Source organism: Artibeus jamaicensis, unplaced genomic scaffold (assembly GCF_021234435.1).
Source record: "Artibeus jamaicensis isolate MK-2021 breed Jamaican fruit bat unplaced genomic scaffold, CSHL_Jam_final contig_384, whole genome shotgun sequence".
Taxonomy (NCBI): Eukaryota; Metazoa; Chordata; class Mammalia; order Chiroptera; family Phyllostomidae; genus Artibeus; species Artibeus jamaicensis.
Window position 1 is genome coordinate 13,489,408 of NW_026521810.1, and position 12,834 is coordinate 13,502,241.

Consider the following 12,834-nt stretch of genomic DNA (forward strand, 5'->3'; position numbering starts at 1 on the left):
ATATAGTTTCAGTAAACGTTCCACATGGATTTCTAAAAGACAAGGATTCTAGCCCTTCTGTTCTTTGGTCTTACTTTGTTAGCTTTCCTGTTTTCTGTTTTGGAGACTAATAATAGTACCTTCCTCACAGGGTAGTTACGAAGCTCAATTCAGTGCCTGGTACATGGTAATTGCTATATACTGCAGGTACTAAGTATTATCATTGTCATCATCAATTTAGTCTTTTCTACTTTCTGAGAAATTTCCTCAACTCTATATCCATTTGTTCTCATGAATTCTTTATTTTGGCTATCTTAATTTTTATTTCCAGGACAGAGTTCTCTGATAGTTCCTTTTTAAAAAATCCCATTCTTATTTCATGAGTGCAGTATTGTCCCTTATTGATAGTCTTTTTTTTTGAAATGTTTTGTTTTTTGCATTGGTTCTCAAAGCTCTGTCTCCCCATCATTTCCTCCTTCCCTACCTCTTTCTTCTTTTTTAAGAAAGAAAGAGAGAAAGGAAGGGAAGAGAGGAGGGTGAATGGAGGAGGCTGGATTAAATGTAGGCTTCATGAGAACCTTCTACAATCTCCTCAGCAAATAGACTAAACTACAAAGAGCAAGATGCAAATACATTTAATAAATACATTTCTTTTAGCACCTATTATGTACCATATACATTGCTGGGCACTGGAGATAAAATAGTGAACATTACAGGCATAGTTGTTGCCCTCTAGGTATAGGGTAAAAAGCAGATAATTGGGTAAAGTTCATAAAAATAAAAATCAAATAAATGTATATTTATAATTGTGATTTGTGATAAGCACTAGGAGACTGTAAATGGGAAATGCAGTCAAAGATGTCTCCTTATAGGCAAGGGTGAAATCTGAAGGCAGATGAGCAATTAAGTGTATGTGTCGGGGGGATATTCCAAGTAGAGCGCCAGCATGTGTAATGGTCATGGGGCCATAAAGAACAGTGCACTCCAAACACTGAAGGAAGAAGGTCTGGGAGGTTGGGTACACCAGCTCTCAGGTTGATGGCCAGTGAGGATGAGCAGGGAAGTGAAGAAGACAGATTTTACAGCTGTTAAAAGCAAGAGTTCTTAGAAACAAGTTCATATTGAGATGTGCTGTGCAGATAAAATGCAGTGGGAGTTCAGAGGAAGAGTATTTGGGGGAGAATCAGGGAGGCACCTGAGTGGAGGAACTGGGGTGCACAAAAGCTCAGGTGAATATTTCAAGCTGTGTTCAGCCAGCAGCACTTGATTCAGTTTGACATAAGTGCATTAAGGGAGCAGTGGGAGGTGAAGCTAGAAAGGTAATTTGGAGTCAGTTTTAAGAGTTAAGCTAAGGCATTGTAACTACATTTCATAGGCATTGGAGAGCCTTGGCACATGGTAAGCACAGACTGCAGATGCAGGGATGGACTGATGCAGCAAGATGGGGGGCAGTGGGACCTGGGAGGTAATGGGTAGAACCTGAATAGGTGAGTCTAATGGGATGGAGTGGAAGAGAGGGCAAGAGGAGGAACTGTTCTTGGATGCAGAGTAACTGGGACTCGGTGAAGGATAAATAAGCTTGAGATGCTCCAAACCCTTGAACATGGAAAGATTACAGAGCCATTAAAAGACACTGGAATGCTAGGGAGAGGAACAGACCTAAGAGAGAAAGGAGATTCTATTTGGGGCTGTCCAGATTCACCAAAAGAGGATCACCTGAGTTCTCCAGCACCAAAGACACTATCTGGTTGGGGGAAACCCCAGGGAGGGTTGTTGAGCGGGTTTATAATACAGTGTTGCTTGTTGGCAAGTTAAATACAGCTGAGAAGGTAACTCAGAATAGACCCCAGCACAGGCAAGAGGGAGGAGTCTACACTTAGGAAATGAGAAAAGAGAAAACTAGAAATAGTGTAATGAGAGTTACTGAGAGGTCTTGCTTTGAATGTGCCTCATCCCACCCTGCACCCCTCACCTGTTGGTGCTTTGAAAAGCCGTCATTTGATGCAGTCATTCCTTTTCCTTAAGATGTTCCTCTATTCAAATGCAAGCATCTCTGGGAGGGGTAATATGCTAAGCCTTGTCAGCTATTAATACATTATCCTGATTAGATGCCTTGCAGGAGATAGCTTTCTGACAGTAGCTTCTCACAGAATAAAACAGATGATGAGTATGTTTTGATTGAGGGGAGAAAGGTTCAAAGGTGGGACTGGAAATACAATTACCATATGATCCTGCAATTGCAGTTCTGGGTATATACTCAAAAGAATTGAAAGCAAGGAGTCAAACAAATAATTCAACACCCTTGTTCCCTAGTAGCATTATTCACAATGGGCAAAAGGTAAAGCAACCCCAGTGTCCACTGAAAGATGGATGGATAAATAAAATGGGTGTATACACAAAATGGAATGTCACTTCGCCAAAGAGGAAGGAAAATCTGACACGTAACAAATGGATGAACCTTGAAGGCATTATACTAAACGAGATACAACTGTCACTAAAGGACAAATACTGTATGATGCCATCCTGTGAGGTACCTAAAACAGATTCATGAAGGCAGAAAGTAGAATGGTGGCATCAAAGGTTGGGAGGAGGGGGGAAAAAGTCAAGAGTTAATGGTACAGAATTCCAGTTTGGGAAGTTAGAGAAAAGTGCTAGAGATACATAGTGATGATGGATGCACAATAATGTGAATGTGCTTGGTGCCACTGAACTATACACTTAAAACTGGTTAAAACATTAAATTTTGTAATACATGTTTTGCCACAATTAAAAAAAAAAGGTGGGCAGGCCATGGTGGGGTCCTGGTGACAGAGCCAGAATAGGAGCTCTAAGCCCTTGAGCCGTGGTGGCAGTGTCTGGGGGAACAAGAAAGGCATCCGGGGAGAGCCAGGCTGGGGCTGTCCTCCCTGGGCACCTTGTTGTGGTTTCCTTTTTTGGCTTTGTTTCTTTATTTCATTTTGTGCTTTGATTGGAATACTTGAAAGTAAGTTTACCAAGTATGTATCCTTGAGTTGAAATATCACATTTGTGAAATGTAAACTAATTTGTTGAATAAAAACACATTTTTAATAATGTTTTCGTATTTTTAACTTAAAAGTTCCATAGGCATGCTTTGTAATTTTCATTCTGGTTGCAGTAGCTCTTCCCGCTTAGGTCAGTGATTCCCAATCAGTGACAGTTTTACCCTTTGGGGGACATTTGGCAGGTTTGGAGACATATTTGGTTGTCAGAACTGGGGAGGGGGAATGTAGTTATTGGCATCTAGTGGGGAGAAGCCAGGAATGCTGCTAAACATCCTAGAAGATATAAAACAGCCACATACAACAAACAGAAATGTACAAAATGAAAAGTAAATGTTCATCAATTTCCCTGTCTTGGTTTGAGTCCTCTTACCCACCAACTGTTCTGCAGTTTGCTTTTCTCAGTCTAACAGTGTGTGTGTGTGTGTGTGTGTGTGTGTGTGTGTGTGTGTGTATGGATACACACACACACACACACATTTACAGTATTTATTACCCAGGTATTTATTATCCAGGTCTACAACTCCAAGCCCTGAAATAAACAAATAGGAACAGACTTTTCTCTTTATTTGGCATTCAACATTTAATTGTCATCTAGCATATAAAAGATTAAAATACAGTTTTTTCAGGCTGGGTTGGGCAATAATATTCTAAAATAAATATATATCTGTATTATGTATTCTCCATAGTAGTGTTTATTCAGTGGGTTTAAATGTTTTCTTTCAAAACTTTTACAAATTCAAATTTATAGTGCATAATTGTCTTTTCTAAGTAAAATATTTTTCCTTGCACAATATGCAGCACTGAAGTTTTTTAAAGGGTGAGAAACATCTACCTCCCTAACAAATTGATAGTTTGCAGTTGTTTCTCATATTCGATTTCAGCTGTTATTCATATGAATCCTTCTTTTACTCTATTGTAAATATAATGTAAGAATACACAATTGGCATTTGTGTCGCAAGTGAGATGACATGAGATGGTCATTCCTCTAGAATTTTAAAGTCCTGTTCTTGTAGCAAACTGTATCATCAGAAAGCTTCATTTTCACATCTCCCAGCCACCGTAGCTTTGCTTCCCACAGAAATCCCTTTGCTGAGCTATGTTTTTATGGTATTCCTTTGCTTTTTTTAATGGATAAGAAATAGCCATAATTAAGAATATTTCTGTAACATCTGTGCAGTTACTGGTACAGTCAATAAAGATTGTGGTAAGATACTTAGTGCTGGAAAAAAAATATCTTTCCCAGTGACACAGTATGATACTATCAGTGAGTGTTCTACAGCCCCAAACATTATTAACCTCTGTGTTATAGCTGTTGAGACACTTAGAGCTAAATTTAATGCCAGTTGCAATAGCTCTTCCGGCCTAGGTCAATGCAGTTTTGCCCTTCAAAGGACGTTTGGCAGTGTTTGATGGCATTTTCGATTGTCAAGACTGAGCTAATGGAGATTTTGCCATTGGCTATCTCATGGGTAGAAGCCGAGGATGCTGTTAAACATCCTCAAATACATGAATAGCCACCTACAACAAAGAATTATCGAGCCCAAACCATCAGCATTGGCACTGTTCTGAAACTTGGGCCTGCATTTATGCCTCCAACTATTGAGCTATTGTGTAAATTGCTTCAAATTATTTTTTCAAGTTGTAGCATATAAATTATAGGTAAACTTGACTTTAAATTTTGAAAGTTTTCCACATATGCATGGTCAATGATTCCCTTTTATGGCCATTGGCTTGAGTTACCCATATTACAAAATGTTTATGCACTCTTTTATCTCTCTCGTTTATATATTGTGTTGGATATTTCCTTGTATATCATTTATCATTTAACTGTTTTTCTTTGCTATAAGGAAGAAGTATCTTACTTTCTCTAAAGATACTCACTTTTGAGGCTCAAAGGTTTTTAATACCACTTCTCCAGGGTTCCACTTGTCATTATTGTGAAATGTCATTGTAAGATTCCATATTTACTTAAAATTTTATTTATTGTGTTTGTAATTGCCATGTTTAAGATGGCTTTTAAAATCCAGTCTGGTCTGTGAATGTGTTGCTCCTCTGGCCCCTTGCTACCAAGGAGCTGCATTATTTAATTTTCTTTTCTGCTTTTTAAAAATTTAATTGTAATTCCCTGAAAAGCCTGTTATAGGTAGAGAGAGCTTTGTGTTTCGTTGCTTTCTTTCATTACTGCTGTCAATTCTTTTTCAAATATTTCTGTTTATCTTTGCATTAGTGAGTTATGAAGCCAAGTCTCTATTTAGCTTGTTTTCTTTTTTAATTTTTTAAAGATTTTATTTATTTATAGAGAGGGGAAGGGAGGAAGAAAGAAGGGGGGAGAAACATCAGTGTGTGGTTACCTCTCATGCACCTCCTACTGGGACCTGGGCTGCAACCCAGGCATGTGCCCTGACTGGGAATCAAACTGGCAACCCTTTGGTTCACAGGCCAGCACTCTATCCACTGAGCCATGTCAGCCAGGGCTGTATATCTTTTTTGATAAGGTGTCTGTTTATGGCTTTTGCTCATTTTTTAATTGAATTTATTGTTGAATTTTAAGAGTTCTTTGTATATATTGGATAACAGTCTTTCATCAGATAACTCTTTTGCAAATACTTTCTTCCTGCTTATGGCTTGTCTTTTCACTCTGTTGAAGAGGAGATTCTTTTGTTATAAAACAGTTTTTATTTGGCACACCTGCTTTCTCCCTGTGGTACATGGAAAGTACATTTTAGTCCCATGCTTTATTTATCTCTATATATGGACCTTTTTTATTTTGAGTTTTCAGTATACAACATACATTTATTTGGGCCTTTTAAAAATTAATTTCTAAAGAGATCCAAGATGATGAAGGCATAAGAGGATGCTGAATTCACCCCCTCCCACACTGAAATACACATCTGTATAAAGAGCAGTTACTCCTGAGAGACCACCGAGTGCTAATTGAACAGCTTCTAAACAAGTGAGAGAAAGACAGAATAAAGGAAACTGCAGGAACTCTCCGGGATCTTCAGAAACTCTCTGGGATTGGAGATGCTGGTGAGCATCATTCTTTACATCTCTCCACCTTAATAGGTTGGGGGGGAGCCATATCTGGCTGCTTTTGTTTACCTGCAAGATGGCCACAGCATGTTGCCAACCACACTACCTACATCCCATTTCAGCTCTGAACAAAAGGAACAAGCAGCATAAACAGGGTGTTGCCACATGCACCTGGCCTCTCCACCCAGCTACAACCACCCTGCCAATGAAACCCAGTATACATGGCCTACACAGAGGTTGCTACTACACGGGACCGCTTTCTGTACAACAAACACAAGAGAGACCATATAGAGAAGGCTGGGGAACTGCAGAAGCTTTCTGAGAACTGCTGAAATTCTCAAAGTTCAGAGGTGCTAGTGAGCGCCATTGTATACATTCCTCTCCACCTTGATAGGGTGGGTAGGAACTCAAGTGTCCTGGCCTCCATGTAAGGCTGCTACAGCATGTTCCTGAACATATTGCTCAAGCCCAATTTGGCACTTAATAAAGGAAGCAAGCAGGACCAGTATCATTAGTACAGACTCCTGGCCTCCTTTCCTGAAGCCACTTCAGCTTGTCAGGTCAGCACCATGGACATTGTAGGTATCCACTCAGTTCCAACCCGTCTGCCAAAACTGCCTGGTACATAGAGCTTACACAGAGGTCAAGCCTATACAGTGCCATTTTTTCAAGACTTGGAGAGAGAGCAGTTTTGTCTAATTCATATAAACAAGTAAAGAAAGTCAAATAAAATGAAAGAACAAAAGAATATATATCAGAGGAACAAAAAAGTCCCTTAAAAAATTCCTCATGAAATGGAGATAAATTACTTGCCGATAAAGAATTTAAGTCATAAGGATGCTCACCAATAGAAGAACTTGAGGAGAATTTCAACAAAGAGGAAGTATAATAAAGAACCAAGCAGAGATGAAGAATATGGTAACTTAAATGAAAAAATACATTAATGGAATCAACAGAAGAATAGATCTGCAACCTGAAAGACAGACTAGTGGAAATCACAATCAATCAGAGCAGCCAAAAGAAAAACAATTTTTAAAAATGAAATACTATAAAGGACCTCTGGAACAACAATATGCACACAAACAATTGCATTATAGGAATCTCATAGGGAAAAGAGAGAAAGGAACAGAAACTTTATTTGAAGAAATACTGTCTGAAAGTTCTTCTAATCTGGGAAAGGAAACAGACACCCATGTCTAGGAAACAGAGAGTCTCAAACAAAATTACCCAAAGACACCCACACCAAGACATATTATAATTAAAAATGGCAGAAGTTTAAGGGGAATGAACAATTTTGAAGTCAGTAAGAGGAAAGTGATTTACATATAAAGGAAACCCCATATGGATATCAGCCTGTTTCTCAGCAGCACGTTACAAGCCAAAAAAGAAGTGGGATAGACATATTTAAAGTGCTAGAAGAACACAGCCTAGAATAGTTTACCCTACGAGGTTGTCATTCAGAATTATGGAAAGAGGAAGTTTCCCAGAAAAGCAAAAACTAAAGAAGTTTGTTATCATTAAACCAGCTTTACAGGAAGTGTCAAAGGGTCTTCTTTAAGTAGAAAAGGAAATGCCATGTCTAAAAATAAGAAAATGTGAGAAACAAAAAAAAGTCACAGGTAAAGCCAAATGATTAAGTACAGCTAATTAGACATTTAAAAGCTATTATGAAGATCAAAAGATAAAAGTACCAAAATTAACTGAAACTACAATAAGTACTTAGGAGATGTACCAAACAAAAAGATCTAAAATCTGACATCAAAAACAAAGTGTGGAGGAGGGAGTAAAAGTATAGTCCTTTTAGAATGTATTCAAACTTTATCACCTATCAGCTTAAAATACACTGTTTCAGATATAGAGTGATATACATAAACCTCATGGTAACCACAAACCAAAAACCTACAAAAGATTCACAAAACTAAAGAGAAAGGAACAAAAAAGACACTAAAGAAAAACCAGCAAACCACAAGGTAAGAGATCAAGAGAAGAAAGAAACAGAGGAGAACTACAAAAAATAAACAAAACAGTAAAATAGCAGTAATTGCATATTTATCAATTATTAATTAAATATAAATTAATTAACTGTAAATGGACTAAATGCTCCAGTCCAAAACAAGGTGATTGGATGGGGTTAAAAAACATGATTCATCTATATGCTGCTTACAAGACACTCACATTAAATTGCCAGACCAGGACTTCTGGTGAATATGGTGGTATAGGTAAACATGGTAAATGCTTGCATTCTTCCATACCATATCAAAATTACAACTATGGGACAAGCATCATTCAGAACCACCTGAAGTCTAGCTGAATAGAAGTCCTACAACTAGGGAATTAAAGACACATCAAGACTGGTAGGAGGGGCAGAGATGTGGAACAGGCTGATCTCGCACACCCATGTGGATGGATAAAAATCAGGAGAGATATCTCAGCTGTCAAGATTTCCCTGAGTAGTAAAGAGTGCCAACCCCACACCAGGGCTCCAAGCCCAGGGTTTCAGTGTTGGAAAGAGAAGTTCCCATAACTTTCGGTTGTAAAAAACAGTTGAGTATTGAGTTTGAGTGAGACAGAGAGCTTCTGGAGTCTCAGGCAGTTCCTCTTAAAGGGACCTGCACAAAAGGACTTACTCTGAGTTACTCTGAGTTCCAGTGCTAGGATAGCAGCTCTAAAAGCACCAGGACATATATCAGGAACAGAAATGTCTGGCATCAGTGTGAGAGATTGGGGGGCGGTAGGTCTGCTTTCTCCTAGACAAAAGTGTTGGCAGAGGCCTTTATTTCTTCAATAAGACCTCCCTCCACAGAGCCCACAGGTAGGCATCATATCTGAGTCTCCAGCAACCTGGCTGTCACTTTTAGACCCATCCTGGTAATTCCATGAGACTCCAACCCACCAAATTTATGGGCCCACCTATGCTATTTGCAGTGCCTTTTCCATATGAATGGCCTATCTTGCCTCATGCTTCAAACTTTCCTAAAATCTCTCAAGCAGCATCTGGCTCCAACATCACTGTACTTCTAAGGTGCCCCAGGCTTGGCATAAGTAGCACCTAACATGGTTTGCATCTTGGTCTCTACTGGAACCTTCCAAGCCCAGACAAATAGCTGGCAGCTACAGATTGCTTTGTACCTCAAGCCAGGTGACCTTGGGCAGAACACACACAGTAGCTGATCTTGGCCTACAACTTCCAGGAGTCCCCAGAGCCAGCTTCAGACCACACTGAAACATCACCTAATCATCTCCACAGCAACACAATTAAGGGGCAGGCTCAGCAGGCACTAGAGCCCCACTGAAGTGAGTCCTGGTCTGTGAGGCATGCCCCCACACAGCTGATCTTCCATGGTGGAGGATGGTCACAGCCAGTCTTTGCAGGGGATTGCCATGAGGGCAAATCACTCCCAATGAGGTGCCAACAGCAATCCAGGCTCAGCTACAACAGGATGCTGTACACAGCCCACACGGGGGATGGGAGGTGTGCAACTGGAGTGACTAGATGATCATGGTAGCTGTGCCACTGGACCCTACAGTGTGACACCTACTACATTAGGCCATTCCACCAAGCCTAGGAAACATAACAAGCCTCTACCTAATACATAGAAACGTGAAGAGACAAAGAAATCATCCCAAATGAAAAAAAAAAATTCCCAGAAAAGAACTAAACAAAATGGAGATAAGCAATCTACTATAAGGATGCTCAGTGAACTTAGGGGAAGAATAGATGATCTTAGCGAGAGCTTCAGCAAGACAAAAAAGGCATGGATATGATAAAAGGGAACCAGTCAGAAATGAAGGATACACTAACTGAAATGAAGAATAATTTACAGAGAATCAACAATAGAGTAGATGAAGCCAAGAATCAAATCAGCAATTTGAAAAATAAGTAAGCAAAAAAAAAAACACTCATATAAAAGCAAAAAGAAAAATTAAAAAAGTGAAGATAGCATAAGGAGCCTCTGGGACAGCTTTAAGCATACCAACATTTGTGTTATGGGGGTGCCAGAAGATGAGAGACAGCAAGAAATTGAAAACCTATTTGAAAAAATAATGACAAAGCTTTCCTGACCTGGTTAAGGAAATAGACATACAAGTTCAGGAAGTGCAGAGAGTTCCAAACAAGGTGAACCCAAAGAGCCTCACACCAAGACATGTCATAATTAAAATGCCAAAGCTTAAATGTAAAGAGAGAACCATAAAAGCATCAATAGAAAAACAATTAGTTACCTACAAGGGAGCTCCCATAAGACTGTCAGCTGATTTCTCAAAAGAAACTTTGCAGACTAGAAGGGATTGGCAAGAAATATTCAAAGTAATGAAAAGCAGGGACCTACAACCAAGATTACCCTACCCAGCAAATCTATCATTTAGAACCAAAGGACACAAAAAGAGCTTCCCAGACCAGAAAAAGCTAAAGGAGTTCATCACCACCAAACCAGTTTTATATGAAATGTTAAAGGGTCCTTGTTAAGAATAAGAAGGAAAAAAAGATTAAAAATATGACAATAAAATGCCAGTAAATATACATCAACAAATGAATTTTAAAAAAAGAAGTAAATGAAGGAGCAGAACAGACACAGACTCATAGATACAGAGAACATTTTGATGGTTGCCAGATGAGAGGGGGATTGAGGGATGAGGAAAAAGATGAAGGGATTAAGAAGTACAAATTGGTTGTTACAGATTAGTCATAGGGACTAATGTAAGGAATATAGTCAGTAATGTTCTAAATATTATGTATGGTGTCAGATGGTACTAGATTTATCAGGATGATCACTTAGTAAGTTATATGTCTAATCACTAAGGTGTATCCCTGAAACTAATAAAATATTGTATGTCAACTATAATTGAAAAATAGAAAGTGATTTAAATGTTAGAGAATTGCAAGACCAATAAAATGACTGCAAGTGAGGGAATAGAAAAAGATGCGTGCAAGTAATAACAAGGAAAGCTGGGATAGCAATACTAGTATCAGACAAAATAGAATTTAAAATAAACAATGTTTAAAAAGACAAAAGGACATTACATAATTATAAAGGGGTCAATCCAAGAGGAGGATATAAATTGTAAATATTTACACATCCAACATAGGAGGACCTAAGTGTATAAAACATATATTAATAGACATAAAAGGAGAAAAATCATCATAACAAAATAATAGCAAGAGATTTTAATACCCAACTTACATCAATGAATAGGAAAAATAATAAGGAAATAATGGCCTTAAATGTCACATTAGACCCAGTTGGTTTAATGGACATTTATAGAACATGTTATTCAAAACCTGCATAATATGCCCTGGCTGGTATAGCTCAGTGGAATGAACATGGACCTGCAAACCAAAGGGTCACCAGTTCAATTCCCATTTAGGGCACTTGCCTAGGGTGTGGGCCAGGTCCCAAGTGCAGGGCACATGAGAAGCAACCACACATTTATGTTCCTTTCCTTCTCTCTCTCTCCCCCTCCTTTCCCCTTTCTAAAAATAAATAAGTAAAGTATTTGAAAAAATAAAAAATCCTGGATAATACACATTTTTTTCATGTGCACAGAGAATATTACCCATGATAGATAATATATCAGGTTAGCAAAATATCCTTAATAAATTCAAGAAAATTAAAATTATATGAAGCATATTTTCTGACTACAATGGCATGAAAATAAAAATCTAGTACAGGAAGGAAACTGGGAAAAGACAAACACACAGAGACTAAACAACCATTGCTACTAAACAACCATTTAAAGAGAATATTAAACAGAAAATCAAACACTACCTTGAGGCAAATGAAAGTACAGGCACAACTTTTCAAATTTTATGGCATACCATAAAAGCAGATCTAAAAGGGAACTTCATAGCTGTGCGGGCCTATGGCAAGAAACAGGAAAATTCCCAAATAAATAATCTAATGTTATACCTAGGGGAACTAGAAAATTGACAATAGATTGGTGGAGCTAACAGTCTGTTCTTTGAAAAGATAAGCAAAATTGACAAATCTTTAGATATATTCATCAAGAAAAAAGGGAGCTGAAATAAATAAAATCATAAATGAAAGAAAAGTTCCAACCAACATCACAGATATGCAAAGAATCATTACAGAATACTACAATTAGCCCTGGCTGGTGTGGCTCAGTGGACCAAGTGCCACTTTGCAGACTGAAAGGTTGCTGGTTCCATTCCCAGTCAGGGCCAGTCATGCCTGGGTTGCAGGCCAGGTCCCTAGTTGGAAGAGTGAGAGAGACAACTGATTGCTGTTTCTCTCCCTCTCTTTCTCCTTCCTTTCCCCTCTCTCTAAAAATATGTAAATAAAATATTCAAAAAAATCTATAAAAAAAGAATACTACAATCAATTAAATGCCAACAAATTCAACAGTCTAGAAGAAATGGATAAATTTCTAGAAGCTTATAACCTTCCATGACTGATTTTGAAAGAAATAAGGTATCAAAATATCATGATTACTAGTAATAAAATTAAAGTAGTAATTGTAAAACTCCCAACACATGAAAGGACCAGACTGTTTCACAGGTGAGTTCTACCAAACATTTGAAGAAGAATTAATACCTCTCCTTCCAAAAAATTGAACAAGGAATGCTTCCAAACTTTTCTTTTCTTTGGTATCATTACCCTGTTACCAGAGTTAGACAAGGGCATTTCAAAAAAAGAAAATTACACTGCCCTAGCTGGTGTAGTTCAGTGGATTGAGCACAGGCCTGTGAACTAAACAACCATGGTTCGATTCCTGGTCAGGGCACATGCCTGGGTTGCGGGCCAATTCCCAGCAGATGATACACGAGAGGCAACCATACATT

The 12,834-nt window shown here is 38.4% G+C and overlaps 1 protein-coding gene across 4 annotated transcripts in view; it reads left to right on the forward strand.

Moving 5' to 3' along the window:
• The window catches only part of LOC119059877 (charged multivesicular body protein 3), a 100,649-nt gene that overhangs the window by 72,203 nt on the left and 15,612 nt on the right, over nucleotides 1–12,834 (forward strand). The window lies entirely within an intron of this gene.